The sequence below is a fragment of the Lissotriton helveticus genome, chromosome 1_1 (assembly GCF_964261635.1).
Source record: "Lissotriton helveticus chromosome 1_1, aLisHel1.1, whole genome shotgun sequence".
Taxonomy (NCBI): domain Eukaryota; kingdom Metazoa; phylum Chordata; class Amphibia; order Caudata; family Salamandridae; genus Lissotriton; species Lissotriton helveticus.
Window position 1 is genome coordinate 69,416,457 of NC_136057.1, and position 19,142 is coordinate 69,435,598.

General features: G+C 45.5%; 1 long non-coding RNA gene across 1 annotated transcript in view; it reads left to right on the top strand.

The window, feature by feature from the left end:
* LOC144828720 (uncharacterized) overlaps positions 1-16,333 on the top strand; it is a 58,000-nt gene extending 41,667 nt beyond the window's left edge. Inside the window, exon 3 of the long non-coding RNA XR_013610525.1 lies at positions 15,736-16,333. This is a non-coding gene — a long non-coding RNA (uncharacterized LOC144828720). The remainder of the gene's footprint in view (positions 1-15,735) is intronic.
* The last annotated feature ends 2,809 nt before the right edge of the window (positions 16,334-19,142 follow it).

Below are 19,142 nucleotides of genomic sequence, written 5' to 3' on the forward strand. Positions count from 1 at the left end.
AGACATTATCCGGAAGAAATCTTACAAGTAGCCATGGAGAAAGTACGAGCAAGACCCAGAGAATCGCTTCTCAAAGCAAGAACCGACCCCAAATCAAAACAAACAGTGTGTGTATTGAAATTTTCCACTGAGGCCTTGAGGATTAAAAGTATCATCAACAGACATTGGAACCTCATCCAAATGGAACCTGATTTGAAAGATCTTTACAATGAGAAAATCACCTTTGCATTTCAGAGATCAAGGAATCTCAAAGAAATTCTGAACACACCTAAAAAAGACAAACTCAAACACAGAGGGATGGCCAAATGCCACAATTGTGTTCACTGCGGAAATGTCATAGTTGGCAACATTTTCACCCACCCAACCAAAGGATATCCCATCCAACTACACCACTCTAGCACATGCGACACGGTTAACACAGTGTATGCCATCAAATGCCCATGTGGCAAAGTGTATGTGGGACAGACCGAGCGCAAATTCAAAGTACGCATAACCGAACACAAGAGTAATATCAGATTGTTGAACACCAAATCCACAGTGGCCAACCACTGGAAAGAAGCTGGTCATAAAATTGCCCAATTGCGATGTACTATCCTTGAGGTTCTCACACAACGCAGAGACATTGATCCGGTCAAACAAAGATTGCAGGCCGAATATTTTTGGATAAAAAAATTGAATGCTTTACAACCGTTCGGAATTAATGATAGGGTTGAATATTCTTGTTTCTTATAAATACGCAGCCTTGTCTTTTCTGGTCTAATCTGCTACCCCCCTTGGTAGTACATTTATTGTGCACGTGAATGATAATGCCGATTTTATATGTATGCTGACCTGCATCTTGATTATGATTTTCTATTTCGTCCTCGTTTTTGATCTTTTGTTACTGCATGTTACAGTACTTTATATTTCATGAATGAATGCTGCAAGCAACGTTGGTATTTGATGTGCTTTAGATGCTCCGTGATGCACTAGGCATGTGTAGTCCTACTTTTGTGTTCGTTCCCTGGTGACTCCGATCACGTGACACTACGTCACACGCCAAACTTTATTGACTTTGCACTTCCCCGGGTGTTTTTTGAATGCCGTTGAGCCGAGCACACGTTCGAGACGGTTCGCCGTCCGCCTTAATGTAAGTTTTCACTCCTTTCGTATTTGGTTTTTGGTTACACGTCGATGGTGGTGTGATCTATTTTTGCTCACTTTCTGTTTATCTCCACGCGGTATTGTTCTTCACATTTCCTAATCACGCTTCTTTAACTACCGTCACACAATATTCCATTGCACTCGGGTCTCTAAAACGCATGAGCTTAGAGCTTCTTTGTTCTCTCATCTCTTCACCTTCGTTTTAAAGCATGCAACACGCGCTGCCAGCTAATGACGATATATACTTACCCTGGTCCTGTATTTCCTTCTTTCCCTAGACCCCTGACGAAGGGTCCCCCTTTTATGACCCGAAATGCATTGGGTATCTGAAATTGAAGACGTTTTCTACTATTTGGAAATGTATCCCAACAAAATGTGAACGAAAACATTTGAAATGAAAACGCTTGGAATAAATTTTGAAAGCAATCAACTTCCTTGAATGATAAACATTTATTTTGGATAAATTGTGATTCATGAACTGTTTAGAAACTTGACAGTTTCGTGTTTATTGAGAGCGCACATCCTTGTGAGAAACTGCCTTTCTCACTCCACAGTTTCAGTATTCTTAAGGCACGTTTGGACGACGTGCGTCAGATGTGGCGCCCACTCTAGAATTTGTTGAAATAACGAGGAATTAACCATTAAAAGTGTGCACCGGGATTCCACAATTTTGCAGTGCATCCATTCAGTCTACCCTATCCCGTGGTTTGCACCATAGATTCAACATGCAATTCGATGACATAGCCCTGCTAACTTCAAATAAAGCTGAAACCCTTGTTTTCACACAGGAAGCTGCTCGTGAAATCTACGGGCTAATACAGGATACCAGGACATTCAATCCTCAAAAAACCACCACCGCTCAATTACTAAGGCAGCTAGAGTATACATGTAAGAAAGAAATTAACCAGAGGCTCCACGCCACCACGCTCATACACTACCACAAGAATCAAAGGATTCCAAGAGGGCTCAGAATAGCCTTAAAACCAATGCTGTGTAAAACTAATAAGAAGTTCGTGGAAAAATGGTACCAGATACTTAACAAATGTTCATTGGACTTGATCCTTCTAATCGTAGAAGAACTTTCCAAAGTATTACTCGAATTAGAAGAAGAAATTAAAACCTTGAAATCTGAAATTGACAAAATTCCTGATCTCCAAACAACCCTTCAAGATATTGAAGCCAAACTTGAAAGATACGCTAAGGAGGTCAATGAAAGAAAGGTACGTAAGTACCGCCGTGACACAATTGATTATAAGCTCGAAGAGGTCTACACGTGGGCCGAGATTTATAACCAAAAAAAGTGGCAACCACAACCTCAATCTAAGAAAACCAACGTTGCATCATCCCAAGAAAGTGTCGTTTCAGACTCTGAGTTGGCCCAATCAAGAGCTCCGGCCAAAAGTGTCCAAATCCAATTGGAAAAATCCACCACCCAACAGGCGTCTTTTTTAGAGATCAGCCCGGCAGCAAATGCCCCACCACACATAGAAAAACAAGGAGAGGTAAGAGAAACCGCAGAAGAGATTGCCAAAAGAACCCGCAGCCAGCTGGCGAAAACAACTTAGTGATTAATATTTCGTCAACTACGTTAACTGATACTCAAACGAAACTTCTCAACAAAGGCACCACCTTTGTTCCGACCTATAGATCTAGTTTAGGCGAATCCGAAATTGCCCTGTTCAAATTTTTCCGGGTGTTGAAACTAAGATTTTTCTTTAAAGATGTTGCGCAAACACCATTAACGGACACATGGGACAAAGAATTTAAACCAAAGAGTACCTTTTGTGCACCTTTCTCCCACAAAACGATTGAGGCATTCGAACGTGCAGTCTTAGCTGACGTTCAGAAAATTTCTTTTTCTAAACCTAAACACCCTAATCTCACAAATAAAGAATGGAACACTCTGAAAAATCTTAGTCAAGACAAAAATCTGATGTTTCAAAAGGCCGATAAAGGAGGAGCATTAATAGTAATGGACATGGAGTTCTATCTTAAAAGTGTCAATGATCACGTATCCAATGAAGATATCTATCTACCACTAGACCAAGATCCCACAAATGAATATCAAATGACTCTACATCAAATTCTTGATCATGCTCTTGAAATGAACTGGATTAATGAAAAAACTAGAAGATTTTTTGAAATAAAGTTTCCAAGAAGACCAAAACTTTATATGCTGCCAAAAATACACAAAGATCCCATCACACCACCTTTCAGACCGATTGTCTCTGCTTGTGGTTCCATCTCCGAACCTATTGGCAAATTTGTCGATAAATTTCTTCAACCAATTGTCCAGACTAGCGCAACATACATTAGAGATTCCACTGCTTTCCTTAACATGCTGCATGAGATTGAGCTAGACTCCAATGAGGTATACTGGCTTTGTACTATTGATGTAGTATCTTTGTATACTTCGATCCCGCACAAAGAGGGCATAGAAGCGTTAGAATGGAGCCTGTTGAACAGTGAACTCGAGGAATCCCAACAACTTTTCATACTACAATTGATGCAGTTTTCGCTGTATCATAGCTATTTTGAGTGGCAAAACAATTTTTTTAATCAATGCAACGGTACCAGCATGGGCTTTGGGGGGGCGCCCTCTTACGCTAATATTTTCATGCACAAATTCGAGTCAGACTACATTCTACAGAATCCAGAATGGATATCCAATCTAGTGCTTTTCAAACGGTACATCGATGACATCTTTTTGATTTGGAAAGGTAACAGAACCACGCTTGAAAACAATATCATTTCTCTGAATACCAAGAATGACCGGATTAAATTCACACATACCATCGAGAAATCTACCATTGCATTTTTGGATGTGTCGATATCACTACACAACAATATGATCACTACTCATGTGCACATCAAAGCCACAGACAGGAACTCTAGCCTGTTATTTCACAGTTTCCATCCTGAGCCTTTAAAAAAACATTTGCCCACTTCCCAGTATATTCGACTCAAAAGAATCATTTCACAAGAGGATGATTTAAATGCTGCATGGGACACGCTTACCAATAAGTATCGTCTGAGACATTATCCGGAAGAAATCTTACAAGTAGCCATGGAGAAAGTACGAGCAAGACCCAGAGAATCGCTTCTCAAAGCAAGAACCGACCCCAAATCAAAACAAACAGTGTGTGTATTGAAATTTTCCACTGAGGCCTTGAGGATTAAAAGTATCATCAACAGACATTGGAACCTCATCCAAATGGAACCTGATTTGAAAGATCTTTACAATGAGAAAATCACCTTTGCATTTCAGAGATCAAGGAATCTCAAAGAAATTCTGAACACACCTAAAAAAGACAAACTCAAACACAGAGGGATGGCCAAATGCCACAATTGTGTTCACTGCGGAAATGTCATAGTTGGCAACATTTTCACCCACCCAACCAAAGGATATCCCATCCAACTACACCACTCTAGCACATGCGACACGGTTAACACAGTGTATGCCATCAAATGCCCATGTGGCAAAGTGTATGTGGGACAGACCGAGCGCAAATTCAAAGTACGCATAACCGAACACAAGAGTAATATCAGATTGTTGAACACCAAATCCACAGTGGCCAACCACTGGAAAGAAGCTGGTCATAAAATTGCCCAATTGCGATGTACTATCCTTGAGGTTCTCACACAACGCAGAGACATTGATCCGGTCAAACAAAGATTGCAGGCCGAATATTTTTGGATAAAAAAATTGAATGCTTTACAACCGTTCGGAATTAATGATAGGGTTGAATATTCTTGTTTCTTATAAATACGCAGCCTTGTCTTTTCTGGTCTAATCTGCTACCCCCCTTGGTAGTACATTTATTGTGCACGTGAATGATAATGCCGATTTTATATGTATGCTGACCTGCATCTTGATTATGATTTTCTATTTCGTCCTCGTTTTTGATCTTTTGTTACTGCATGTTACAGTACTTTATATTTCATGAATGAATGCTGCAAGCAACGTTGGTATTTGATGTGCTTTAGATGCTCCGTGATGCACTAGGCATGTGTAGTCCTACTTTTGTGTTCGTTCCCTGGTGACTCCGATCACGTGACACTACGTCACACGCCAAACTTTATTGACTTTGCACTTCCCCGGGTGTTTTTTGAATGCCGTTGAGCCGAGCACACGTTCGAGACGGTTCGCCGTCCGCCTTAATGTAAGTTTTCACTCCTTTCGTATTTGGTTTTTGGTTACACGTCGATGGTGGTGTGATCTATTTTTGCTCACTTTCTGTTTATCTCCACGCGGTATTGTTCTTCACATTTCCTAATCACGCTTCTTTAACTACCGTCACACAATATTCCATTGCACTCGGGTCTCTAAAATGCATGAGCTTAGAGCTTCTTTGTTCTCTCATCTCTCTGAAAGCAATCAACTTCCTTGAATGATAAACATTTATTTTGGATAAATTGTGATTCATGAACTGTTTAGAAACTTGACAGTTTCGTGTTTATTGAGAGCGCACATCCTTGTGAGAAACTGCCTTTCTCACTCCACAGTTTCAGTATTCTTAAGGCACGTTTGGACGACGTGCGTCAGATGTGGCGCCCACTCTAGAATTTGTTGAAATAACGAGGAATTAACCATTAAAAGTGTGCACCGGGATTCCACAATTTTGCATTTTATAAATTGGTCTCAGATTTATTAATTGATTGTGTGTCATGTATTACCACTATGTGTACAACAGTGTGTGTCACTTATTGCCACTATGTGTACAACAAATGCTTAAAACTACCCTCGTATACGTCTAACTGCTCCCCCACACTACCACAAAAGAGCATTAGTATTATCTACTTTAGCCTCTGTATAATCTCTGGGGATCCACTGGACTCTCTGCACATTATACCTCTTTTTGGTATAGTATAGTGAGAGCCGACTCCCCACGCTCAAGTACTCACACACACTCAGACATAGATAGACAGACACACACACACTCTCTCTCTCTCTGACACACATTCTCACACATACCCACCCTACCTCACATCAGAAACATATATTTAACTTCTTAATGACACCTTCAACTAGGACCATTAGTAAATAGGTTCATGCAGAATTCAAAAGATCCTACTTGTAAGGATATCTGTGCAGTCATCCCCATGACAGGAAAGAAGAAATGCAAATGAATGAATAAAATGCTTTAGGAAGCTAAGCCTTCTTAAATTAAGAAATGAATGAAAGATAAGCCAGGAATAGAGAGAAACAGAAAAAGAAATAAGAGAGAAAAAAAAGTGAAATAAAGATAATAAAAACAAGGGACATAGAAAGTACGAAAGAAATGAGGCTCCCACATATTATATTCAGTGGTGCTTGTAATGCGGCAACCAGGATATCCGTCACGTTTGTGTCTGAGTAACCCGGCCAGCGAATTCTAAATCAGGCTCTTGACACTTTGCAATGTTGCTGCTGTTAACTGTGCACCATTACTTCCTCAGAAGTCACAGGCAAGAGACACCTGGTCGCCTGTAACATAATTTTGTATAATTACAAGGGGCACCAAATAACACCGCATAAACAACAAGTGCAGATTAAACCGCAGGGTTCAAATAAACCTACACACACACAGACCGTAAGATTAAACCTGTGCTAAACACTCAAGCCTCAATAACAGGTAGATAATACAAAGACTGAGGGACATAATGAAGCAGACCTAGAGATACATGCATAGCACAGACAAGATAACGGTCTTGATTTAGAGTTTGGTGAGCAGGGTACTCCTTCACAAGCGTGGTCAATCAATCAATCAATCAAGAAATTTGTATAGCGCGCTACTCACCCGGAGGGTCTCAAGGCGCTTTGGGGGGGGAGGGGGTCCGCTACTGCTCGAACAGCCAGGTCTTGAGTTGCTTCCTGAAGGAGAGGTGGTCCTGGATAAGACGGAGGTGGATGGGGAGGGAGTTCCAGGTCTTGGCTGCCAGGTAGGAGAAGGATCTTCCTCCCATGGTGGCTCTTCGGATGCGTGGAACGGCGGCGAGGGCGTGGCTGGTCGATCGAAGTTGGCGGGTGCGAGTGTAGAAGGTCAGGCGGTTGTTGAGGTACCTGGGGCCCAGGTCGTGGAGGGCTTTGTGTGCGTGGGTGAGTAGGCGGAACGTGATTCTTTTGCTGACGGAGAGCCAGTGCAGGTCTTTCAGGTGTCCGGAGATGAGGCTGTGGCGGGGGATGTCCAGGATGAGTCGTGCGGAGGCGTTCTGGATACGTTGGAGTCTTTTCTGCAGTTTGGCTGTGGTTCCGGTGTAGAGGGTGTTTCCGTAGTCCAGTCGGCTGGTGACAAGCGCCTGGGTAACAGTCTTCCTGGTTTCGGTGGGGATCCAACGGAAGAGCTTTCGGAGCATGCGTAGGATGTTGAAACATGAAGACGAGACGGCGTTGACTTGTCTGGTCATCGACAGGGAGGAGTCCAGGAAGAAGCCTAGGTTGCGTGCGTGGTCCGTTGGTTTGGGTGCGCTGCCTAGAGTCGGGGGCCACCAGGAGTTGTCCCAGGCAGATGGTGATGGTCCAAGGATGAGGACTTCCGTCTTGTCTGAGTTCAGTTTCAATAGGCTATTCTTCATCCACTCGGCTACTTCTTTCATTCCTTCGTGCAGGTTGTTTCTGGCGGTGGCGGAGTCGTTGGTGAGGGAGCGGATCAGCTGGGTGTCGTCGGCGTAGGATATGATGTTGAGGTTGTGTTGGCGTGCGATGACTGCGAGCGGGCTCATGTACACGTTGAAGAGGGTGGGGCTGAGTGATGATCCTTGTGGTACGCCGCAGATGACTTCGGTGGCCTCTGATCTGAACGGGGGGAGGCGGACTCTCTGGGTCCTTCCGGCGAGGAACGAAATGATCCACTCCAGTGCCTTCTCTTGGATTCCGACGTTGCTGAGGCGTTGTACTAGGGTGCGGTGGCAGACAGTATCGAACACTGCGGAGAGGTCCAGGAGGATGAGGGCCGCTGTTTCCCCCTTGTCGAGCAGGGTTCGGATGTCATCGGTGGCTGCGATGAGGGCGGTCTCGGTGCTGTGATTGGCTCGGAAGCCGGACTGTGAGTGGTCAAGGGATCCGTTCATCTCGAGGAAGGCGGCCAGCTGTCTGTTGACGGTCTTCTCGATGACTTTGGCAAGAAACGGAAGGAGCGAGATGGGGCGGTAGTTCTTGAGGTCGGTGGGGTCTGCTGATGGTTTCTTCAGGAGGGCGCTGAGTTTGGCGTGTTTCCAGCTCTCCGGGAAGGTGGCGGTGTTGAAGGAGCAGTTGATGATGTCCCGGAGTTGAGGCGAGATGACTGAGGCGGCCTCGTTGAAGACGTGAATGGGGCATGGGTCGGTCGGAGATCCGGAATGGATGGTGTTCATTGTGCGGATGGTGTCTTCAGTGCTGGCCGGGGTCCAGTCGCGCAGGGTGGTGGTGGGGAGCGTCAGTTCTGTGGTGGGGTACGCGGTCTGTTCGCCGAAGCTGTTGTGTATGTCTGCGATCTTGCTGTGGAAGAACGTGGCGAGTGAGTCGCTGAGGTCTTGTGAGGGAGTGATGTCGTTGTTTCCGGCGCTGGGGTTGGAAAGCTCTTTGACGATGCTGAAGAGCTCCTTGCTGTTGTGTGCGTTGTTGTCTATTCGTTCCTTGAATGCTGTCTTCTTGGTGGTGTGGATCAGCTGGTGGTGTTTGCGGGTGGCGTGCCTGAGGGCGGTCATTTTGTCTGTGGTCGGGTTCTTTCGCCAGGCATTCTCGAGGGTACGGCAGTTCTTCTTGGAGTTCTTGAGGTCCTCGTTGAACCATAGGGCTTTCTTGCTTCCGGGCCTGCTGGGATGGGTTTTCAGGGGTGCGAGGTCATCGGCGCAGTTGGTGATCCACTGTGCGAGGTTGAGGGCTGCTTGGTTGGGGTCCGTTGATCTGGCGGGAGGGTTCTGATTCAGTAATGTGGTGAGCTGGTCGGTGGTGATCTTGCTCCAGTTCCTGCGGGGGGCCTGTTGCGGGATGTGGTGGGTAGTGGTCTTTCTGAAGCTGAAGTGGACGCAGCTGTGGTCTGTCCAGTGGAGTCCGGTGGAATGGCTGAAGGAGATGTGCTTGCTGGAGGAGAAGATTGGGTCAAGCGTGTGTCCGGCGTAGTGGGTGGGGGTGTTTACCAGTTGCTTGAGTCCGAGGTTGGCGAGGTTGTCCAGAAGGGTGGTGGTGTTGTTGTCGTTGTTGTTCTCCAGGTGGGAAGTTGAGGTCGCCTAGGAGGATGTAGTCAGCGGAGGGGAGGGCGTGTGGGCTGATGAAGTCTGCGATGTCTTCGCTGAATTGTGTGCGGGGTCCTGGGGGTCTGTAGATGAGGGTTCCTCTGATTGTAGTCTTGGGGTCGGTGTGTATCTGGAAGTGGAGATGTTCGGCGGCTGTGTGGGTGTCTTCGAAGTTGGTCGTGATGCGGATGGTGTTCTTGTGGACGATGCCTCCTCCAGTCTGGTTGGCGCGGTCTCTCCGGGTGATCTTGTATCTGTCCGGGATGGCTATGGCGATGTCGGGTGCTGAGGAGGCGTTCATCCAGGTCTCCGTGAGGAAGGCGACGTCCGGAGATGTGGTGTCGAGCAGGTTCCATAGTTCCACGGCGTGTCTGTGGATGGATCGGGTGTTGAGCAGGATGCACTTCAGGTGGTTGCTGTTGGTGCTTGGCTTGGCGGGTGTGGGTGGGTTGCAGGTCCGGATGCAGGCGAACTTGCAGGAGTGGCAGGTGAAGGGTCCGTGGGTGCATCCTGGGATGGCTTGGTGGCAGCCGGGGAGGCGTCCGGTGTTGAGTGCGCTGAGGGTGGTGGCGTCATACGTCCGGTGGGTGGGATGGCATCTGCGAGGGCCAGAGGGTCTGGCGCTGGGCGCGGTCCAGGCGCGGACGGGCTTGCCTTTGGCGCGCCTTCAACGCACCATTGGCGCGCCCGCTTCGCGTGAACGCTGCGCGCACGCACGGACTCTGCCATAAGTGGAGAGTGGAGGGGGCGGAGCGAGGGAGGAGCAGCTGGGAGGCGGGAGCGGGGTGGCGAGTGGGGAGGGGAGCGGTGATGCTGGAGGGAGCGGGGATGGGGCCACGGGGGAGCAGCGGCAGGGAGCGGGGTGAGTCGGCAGTGGAGGCACAGGAGCGAGCAGGGGCACAGCAGAGGACAGATACGGCACAATAAAATCAGGGGCGCAGAGGACAGGCAAAACAGATACGACACAATAATATCAGGGGCACAGAGGACGATGCTAAACAACAATTACGGCACAATACTTATCAGGGGCACAGAGGACGAACTGGCAGCGGCAGTGGCGGTGGATACCGGGACCCTCGGCTGGGCCACGTGCGGGAGGAGCGACCGGCTCTGACCAGGTCAGGTCAGGTCACAGCTCCCCGCCTCGCGGACACCACCTTTTGAGTCGAGTGGGAGGGAGGAGCAGCAGGGAGGCGGGAGCGGGGTGGCGAGTGGGTGGGGGAGCGGTGATGCTGGAGGGAGCGGTGGTGGGGCCGCGGGGGAGCAGCGGCAGGGAGCGGGGTGGGTCGGCGGTGGAGGCACAGGAGCGAGCAGGGGCACAGCAGAGGACAGATACGGCACAATAAAATCAGGGGCGCAGAGGACAGGCAAAACAGATACGGCACAATAATATCAGGGTATCCTGTCCAACTAACGATGGTCTGCCAGTAAATACATCGAACGGCCCTTCCTTTCTAGATCAGGCTGTCTGATGTTTTTTTCTCTTATTCAGGACCACCAGGGAATACCTGGCAGTCGTGATGAGAATTTGTTTTTAAATGAATCCCACTTCCTGGGAGTAAATTAATCAAGGAGAAAGTTCCAGGGGTGTGAGGGTCATTAGTTATTGCTTTTTAAAAACAAACTCCAGCTTTGGAAGCTTGTTCTTGAAAATAACAAAAGTTGGTGAATGGCCGCCTGAAACATCCCCAAGGGATCCAGAGAATTGTAGATCAACTTCCTATAGATGGTTGAGATTGTTTTTTCGGTCAGGGGATTAGTTAGCAGCTGGTCCCCCAGTGGGGATGCATCAGGCAACTTCCCCCCTTCCCAGATGTGACCTTGCAGAGCGTGACCCACCTGCAAATGTCAGAACCGTTTTTAGTCACCTAATTCATACTTTTGTTGTAGGATCGTGAAAGGCACAAGCACCTGTCCCCTCCACACATCGCCCGGCTGCTCTAAGCTAATCAATCCCCATTTTGTGAAGCCCTGCAATCCTCCCACTGCACTTAAGAGATCACCACCATACAGTGGAATAATTTCAGTCAGCTTACCTTCTCAGCCTAAACACATGGGGCCCGATTCACAGAACTAACTTAAGACAAAATCCTAAACTTACTACTTTTGGTATTCACAGACGTTAGGATTTTGTCTTAAGACAGTCTTAAGACAGTCTTAAGACAGACTTAAGACAAAATCCTAACTTAAGTCTGTCTTAAGTCTGTCTTAAGACAAAGTTAAGACAAAATCCTAACTTCTGTGAATACCAAAAGTAGTAAGTTTAGGATTTTGTCTTAAGTTAGTTCTGTGAATTGGGCCCTTGGTAGCCTCTCTCCACACCCTTACCACTGTTTGGGTATGAGTAGGTATGGCACACTCATACTTTTTTCGATACAGCACCAGGGTGGGGTAACCTCTCTTGCCCATGGTCAATCTATCTACCCGGTAAGCTGGATCCTCACGGTCCACAAAAACCCAGTTGTTGACTGCCATCAGCTGCGTGGCCCAGTAGTACTTGTGAATGCTCCGGACCGCCGGTCCACCTTAATAAATTCCCCTCTGCACCTTACTCAGCACGAAGTGCCACCATCCCACAACAGGAGCCAAAGTTCTCAGTCTACCTTTTAAAAATAAAATGTCTGGTGGGATCTTAAAGGACGTTTTTTTCACGATGTACAGGAGACCCTGGAGGGTCATCACTTTAAATAGGATCACCCGGCCCAGTAAGGAAAGTGGGAGCACCCGCAAGTGTGGGGCATCCCAGCAAAGCTGGTCTAATTTCGGAAGTATGTTCCTGCCTGTGGCTCTCTTGTAATAAACACGCCCAAATATTTAAAGCCATGTAGTGTCACCCGAACTGTGCACCTAGAGTGCAGCCGCAGGGTCCCTGCCACAAGCAGGAATGTTAAGGACTTCTTCCAGTTGATCTTATATCCTGAATAATCTCTAAATATGTGAAAAATGTGTAGGATTCATTCACTTGAGAAGGCTGATTACGTGTCCTACAGCAAAACGTCAGCGTAGGGGGAGATTCTCTCATCCCACTCCTGAACAACTGGAATACCCCATATGAGAAGTCCTGGCGAACCTACGCACGTGAGAAGAACATAGGAGACAAGGAACATCCCTGTCGGACGGCAAAGACTCGGGAGACTGTTTTATTGGCGCGCATTCGCGCTAGAGGGTCCACATACAAGAGCTTGACAGCAGCGCCACTGGTTCAGCAAAGGAATCCCCTGTTGCGTGTGGTACTCTATTAAAGTGTCAGAGATATAAGCTCGTTCCTGGTGTGGCATAAAGCCCGATTGATCAGGATGATCCACTGTTGCAATTACTGTCCGCACGCAGATCGCCAGAGCCTACGCAAGGACCTTAGTCTCAAAATTAAGCAGGGAGATAGGTCTATAAGACCCACACTCAGTTGCTGGTTCGTCCTTTTTTGGGATGACCACCACCTCAGGCGCTCTTTGGTCCTCTGGGAGACACCCTTATTTTCAGGCTGTCTGAAACCTCATCTGGAGGCACTCCCTGATTTTATCCATCATGCTTTTATATAATTCTATGGGGAGCTCATTAGGCCCTGTTGCTTGCCCTGTTTGCAAGGCTCCTATTGTCTTATATATCTAGTCTACTGTCAGATCTTGGTCTAGTGCGTCTCGGTCCTCATTTGTTAGTATTGGCAGGGTCAGGTCTTTCAGGAAGTCTCTCCCAGTATTTCCGTCCCCTTGTTGTCAGTGTCCTCAAAGATCACTGGGTTGAATTCATCCTATAGCACACAAGCTGAATCAACAGGCCGCTCGTTCTCCTTAAAATAGAAGTCTGCTCGATCTCTCATACAAGCTTTGAACATCTTGTCTTTTAAATATCACGGATCAACCCTTGGGGGTAGGATGAAGTCCACAACCAGACCATCGAGTTGCAACTCCACCAGCGAATGGTCTGAGATTCCCCCTTCTATGTGCGTAGCGGCTCTAAAATCATCTTTATGGACAGTCTGGGTGAAAAGATAGTTCAGGCATGCCAGACTACCATGTGCTGCAGACCGGTGCGTCTGGTTTTGATACCTTCTTCCCCTCTAGGGGCATTTAGGAGTATCATGAATATAGTATAGGGTCAGTTCTGTCACTCCAGTCACCCCAATGCATGTATGCTCTGTTGTAAGCGTCTTACCCTTTCACAGGATGAGTCAGTCTTGTCTGGGTCTCTTTCCTGTCTCCCGACACTTGAATGGCACGCCCGAAGACTCGAGAAAGCAGTGACCCACCAGCAGGCTTTTGTGGAGCGCTTTTGTCCTGGATACAGTGCTGCATTCAGTAGGGCAGTTGCCTGAAGATTAGCAGTCCCAAGGTAGCAGTCACACCTGGCCTGTCTGTAAGTGCAGCCCCCTCTGGATGCCTGACCATCAGCAATTGAGCCCACACCGTGGCCGGCTGGACCACAGGCGTAAGCTCAGACAAGGTGTTCGACACTGGAGTAGTTGTAGTCCCTCATGGGCCTCTGACACAGAGTAGTCGGAAATTCAGCAGCTAGAAGCCCAACACAGGCTCTCCAGGAAGTCAGTAGATTCAGACTCTGTTGTGTTAGGAATTTGGCTAATGCAACCTTGAATGGGCCTGTTGCCAGCACACAATCGTCCTACTGGGCCTCAACAATCATGTTGTCGTAGAGTTTTATTTTCTGCCTTGAACTGTTGGGAGAGTCTTGGCATCCCTCAGACTAGCTGGTCCTGCTGGATGGCTTTCCGGCTCACCCTACAGATAACGAGGATCTTGCTTTTTCCAGGACAGCCTTGTCCTCCTGCTGGATAGTGAAACTCCCTTCCCTTTCTTACCAGACAGGCAGGCTTCTAGGCAGACTTCTAGGCTCTTCAGGACATGTACACAGCTTCTCCATTAAGTAATTCAGCCTTTAGGTGCTGTCCCTTCAACTTAGATAAACTGTCAGGCTGACACCATCCCTGGTGCCACAGCAGGCACCTGCGTACTTTGTAGAGCACTTTATTCCTTGGTCACAGAGGACTTTGAACTCGGATATAAATGAGGGATAGATGGTCCCACTTGTATACACAACTGGCAGGCTGGAGATGCAGTTTACTCTGTCGTGGTTTACTCTGTCACACTCTTATATTGCATTTATGCTACGCACACCAACACCCTAAACATGTACTTGATGTTAGTGCAAAGTCTGGGCACAGGTATAGAAATGGAGCATTACATGGGTGTGTCAGTAGAAAGCCACTCCACTGACCATGATGCAAATATCTCATCAGGCTATTGATCCTTACAACAGGGTGCATTGCCACCACCACTCTAGCTGTTAAACCCATGACAGTCCTCTGTCTTAAATAAGGACACACTTGGTGTGACCCTCCAGGTCACTGGACCGGTCCAAGACCTCTCATAGTCCCTTGTTAGAAGTTGCACAGTACTGGGGTGGCAGAAAAATCTTATGTAATTGTTTTGTGGTAGATTTATCCCAGTAACATGCAGTTACAAGTTTGACGCCATGTACTGGGGAGTTGCCACGAGGAACAGATTCTTCTGCCTGTCATACCACATGCCATTCACTATTTCATAGTATTTTTCTGCTTTTATTTACCACTTGTTTTAAGCAGGTGGTAGATATATGCATGTGGTTGGTTGGGGGGAGATGGGTGAAGCAGGGGAGGGAAGGGGAACGATATTTCTAACAGAGGGAAGAATTGTGTGTTTCTCCCAGTTAGTAAAAAAACACCATAAGTCTTGGCTGCGTCTGCTGCACCCAGAGTCTTCTGCGTCTTTTCAGTCTAATTTTCCTGTCTGGAAAAAAATGGTGTCCTGTTTTTCTGCACCCAGTAAATCCAGGTGCAGAAAAGCCTAACAACTGATAATCAGGTGGAATAAAATGAACACATGAAAGTACTCCTTAATTTCATTGCCCTTGATTCATACTCTGGACCATAGTTGAGGGATATGTCTAGGCATAGTCCTCGTAGCACACAATAGATTTGCTTGCGGCAGAGGACAGAGCTCTAAAGTCAGGAAACCAGATACAAGTAGGTTGTAACTCAGGGCAGGGGAAAACGCCTGTTGTCCATGGGGAAATTCCCGTCCCAGAAATCTACATTAAAAATTAATTAATAGTAATCTTTTTTAAATAGCTGTTTGGTGCCAGGGCATATGACTTTAATTTCTGCCTTTGGGATTCTATGTTACAAGTCCATAGGGTACATGTATCCTTTGTGAGCTTAATAAAATGTTGAAAATTCTACAAATCCTCACTCCTACATCCAAGTACTCTCAGGCTACCATTCTACACTCTGCTCTGTCAGAAGAACAGCTCTACATTTTCAAAATTCTGCAATTCTGCATTGATTTGGCTTGTAAATTATTTTTGGAGAAATTTACATGAATTAACTTTTTAATTTTAATACTATAGGTGATTGAAATTATGGACGTAAAAAGCACGATTTACCACCAGGCAACTGAATGTTAATGCCATAAGAAGTATTATTCAGAAAAACTGAAGGACATCAGGCATTCTAAGTTTAAAAAATTTCCGAAATCTAGGTGTTGCGAGGAAGTGGGAGCTGAGGAAAGTACTATACCTGTAAGTGAAGTCTCTAATTTTGCATTTCATTAACCCAGAGCAAAGTCATATCTGTGCACACAGCATCAGAAATAATGCCAGAAAGACCAATCACAGCATCCTCATCTGAAATATTATCAGAAAGACAAATTGCCTCAGCATGACAGAATAACGTTCATCTAAAGCATCATGTAATCCCAGAGAGGAAGCACACACTGCATAAAAGAAAGTTATAACAAAAGGTTTCTTCTGCAGACCATCAAAGAGAAGACACTAAAGAAGACTCCGAAGCTGACACGTTAACAACCAAAAGCTTGGAAAAACCCCTTTGTTCAACAAACATTTTTAACCAGTTACCCAAGTTTGAGACTATCTGCCTCGGGATATAACACCTCGATCCACTCTGCTTACTCTTGCGAAAACCTTAAAAATTCACCACTTTATTGTGTTCATGACCATCTCAAATTGTTTCCTTTTTATTATGTACTGTTCTGTAATTCTATGTAAATCGCCTCAACATTATCTGTTGTGCAGGAGTGATATGTAAAACTGATTAAATGAGCAACGTTCCGCAATAGCTAAGGTAAATAAATCCTCGTCTTCAGAACTACAAACCTTAACCTTACACCAAACATAGAAAGGGTAAAAGGAACTGATGTTCTGCGACTAATGATCCACAATAGTACTGTGCATGTTTTAATGTCCTCAGTTACTGCCATTACGTCAGTGCAGAAAGGTACTTATCAGTTTAATCATCAAATATCAGACTAACACCTTATTACTGCATTGCTAAGAACCTGTACAAATAGATTTGAGAAAAACTTCAGTCACAAAATAAGTTGCTGCCAGAGAGGCTACAACCAAAAGACTATTATCTGCTAGAAACATTTCGACAGGTGTTACAGGGCTGCATCCAGACATATTTTGCTCAATTCAAGTGTTAAGAAGATTACATACAATTTCTTTTAGAGATAAGTGCTGAACATTATCTAAACAAGCCCGACTCTAAAATCAGGTTCACTCTTACCGTGGCATATAAGCAAGAGAAAAGTAGAGATATTAACTCTAGGAATACAATTGTTAAAAGCACGGGCTGTGAGAACAAATTCAGTGTTCAAACCCGTCTCAATCTAAGCAAAATAACCCAAGTTGGGGAAAAAAGTTACCTGTGCCAACAAAGATTCAGCCATAAATCTCATCTCACTGAATTTGAGAGAATGCTCACTGGGGAAAACCACTCTCAGTGCAAAGTATGCCAAAAAAGTTTCAGGCGTAAATCTTATCTCACTGAGCATATGAGAATCCACACTGGGGGAAACCACTCTCCGTGCAAAGTATGCCACAAAAGTTTCAAGCATAAATCTTATCTCACTGAGCATATGAGAATCCACACTGGGGAAAAACCTTATCAGTGCTCTGAATGCCAGAAAAGGTTTAGTATCAAAGCGAGTCTATATCGACATGCATTAACCCACTCTGTGGAAAAACGTTACCAGTGCGCTGAATGCCAAAAAAGTTTCAACCGTAAATCCTATTTCACTGAACATATGAGAATCCACTCTGGGGAAAAACCTTATCAGTGCGCTGAATGCCAGAAATGTTTCAGTGACAAAAGAGGACTTACTATACATACAAGGACCCACACTGGGGAAAACCCTTATCAGTGCTCTGAATGCCAGAAATGTCTCAGTGACCAAAACAGTCTCACTCGGCATATAAGAACCCACACTGGGGATAAACCTTATCAGTGCACGAATTGCCAGAAATGTTTTATTGAGAAAAACATTCTCACTCAGCATAGAAGAACCCACACTGGGGATAAACCTTTTCAGTGCTCTGACTGCCAGAAAAGTTTCAGTTACAAAAGCAGACTCACTGAACATACAAGAATCCAATGTGGGGAAAACCCTTATCAGTGCTCTGAATGCCCAAAACATTTCAAACTTAAATCACTTCTAACTGCACATGTGAGATTCCACACTGGGGAAAAACCTTATCAGTGCTCTGAATGCCAGAAATGTTTCAGTGTAAAACGTAGTCTCACACGGCATACAAAGATCCACACTGGGGCAAAACGTTATCAGTGCTCTGAATGCCACAAATGTTTCAGTGACAAAAACTGTCTCACTCGGCATACAAGAACCCACACTGGGGAAAAACCTTATCAGTGCTCTGAATGCCAGAAATGTTTCATTGACAAAAACAGTCTCACTCATGATATAAGAACCCACACTGGGGAAAAACCATTTCAGTGCTCTGAATGCCAGAAATGTTTCATTGACAAAATTAGTCTCACTCATCATATAAGAACCCACACTGGGGAGAAACCTTTTCAGTGCTCTGAATGCCAGAAATGTTTCAGTTACAAAAGCAAACTCATTGAACATGCAATAACCCATTCTGTGGAACAACCTTATCAATGCTCTGAATGCCAGAAATCTTTCAGTGTAAAAAGTAGTCTCACACGGCATACAAAGATCCACACTGGGGAAAAACCTTATCAGTGCTCTGAATGCCAGAAATGTTTCATTGACAAAAGAACTCTTTCTCAACATACAATAACCCACACGGGGGAAAAACCTTATCCATGCTCTGAATGTCAGAAATGTTTCAGAGACAAACGCAGTCTCACTCAACATATAAGAACCCACACTGGGGAAAAACCTTATCCATGCTCTGAATGTCAGAAATGTTTCAGAGACAAACGCAGTCTCACTCAACATATAAGAATCCACTCTGGGGAAAACCCTTATCAGTGCTCTGAATGCCCAAAACATTTCCACTGTAAATCACTTCTAACTGCACATTTGAGATTCCATACTGGGGAAAAACCTTATCAGTGCACTGAATGCGACAAATGTTTCAGGGTAAAAAGCAATCTCACTCAGCATATAAGAACCCACACTAGGGAAAAACCTTATCAGTGCTCTGAATGCCAAAAATGTTTCGGCCAAAAAAACAGTCTCATTATTCATATAAGAACCCACACTGGGGAAAAACCTTATCGGTGCTCTGAATGCCACAAATGTTTCAGTGAAAAAAACAGTCTCACTCAGCATATAAGAACCCACACTGGGGAAAAACCATATCAGTGCTCTGAATGCCAAAAATATTTCTGCCAAAAAAACAGTCTCATTATTCATATAAGAACCCACACTGGGGAAAAACCTTATCGGTGCTCTGAATGCCAGATATGTTTCAGTGAAAAAACCAGTCTCACTCCGCATATAAGAACCCACACTGGGGAAAAACCATAT